Raw genomic sequence first — 917 nt, forward strand, 5'->3', positions numbered from 1 at the left:
TGTACGCGGGCACATGCGTGGTTTTGTAATCCAGGTTGGCCCAGCTGTAGTGCCCACCTGGTTAATTTTGAGTTTGTGTTTTTGGCTCGGTGGAGCCATGTGAGTGCTGAGTTGTCTGTGTAGGTATAGGTCAAAACGGCGGGCCTCCAGGTATGGTCTAAACTTATCGGTTGCCCAGATTATCGCGAGGCACTCGCGTTCTACCGCGGCGTACCTTGTTTGCGTATCACTAAACTTTTTGCTTCCGTAGGCGATTATCCGCCTTTCATCCGGGCTGTCCCCCGTTGGAAAAGGACGGCACCAGCTCCTATCTCGCTAGCATCGGTCTGTAAGCAAAACGGTTTTCCGTAATCCGGCGTCGATAGTTTTGGCGAATCGTACAGGGCGCGTTTTATTTTTGTAAATGCCGTCTGTTCGGTTTCGGTCCACGACCATTTGGTCCCCTGTTTGAGCCTATTCGTTAGGGGTGCTATGGTGTCCGCGTAGTTGTCCACAAACTGGCTGTACCAGTTGCAAACACCCAGGAACTTCCGTAGGTCCTTCAATTTGATTGGTTGGTGGGTAATAAATAATGCCCTCTAGTTTCTCCGGTTGTTTATCTATCCCTTCGGAGGTGACTAGGTGTCCGAGAAATGAGATTTCGGTTGCTACGAATCTGCACTTCTCAGGGTTGCATGTCAGCCCGTGTTTCTGTAGGCGTTCTAAAACTTTGTCTAAGTGGCACTGGTGTTCGTCCGTAGTATTTGAAAACACCACTATCGTCTAGATATACGCGGACGAACTCGTCCAGGTACCCCCTCAAGACTTCGTCCATTAGTCGCACAAAGGTCATGGGACTGTTTTTGAGGCCAAAAGGGAGGACTAGGAATTGGTATAGGCCCCGACGCGTCCGGAATGCCGTGTATTTTCGAGCGTTT

Source organism: Acyrthosiphon pisum, unplaced genomic scaffold (assembly GCF_005508785.2).
Source record: "Acyrthosiphon pisum isolate AL4f unplaced genomic scaffold, pea_aphid_22Mar2018_4r6ur Scaffold_21688;HRSCAF=24603, whole genome shotgun sequence".
NCBI lineage: Eukaryota > Metazoa > Arthropoda > Insecta > Hemiptera > Aphididae > Acyrthosiphon > Acyrthosiphon pisum.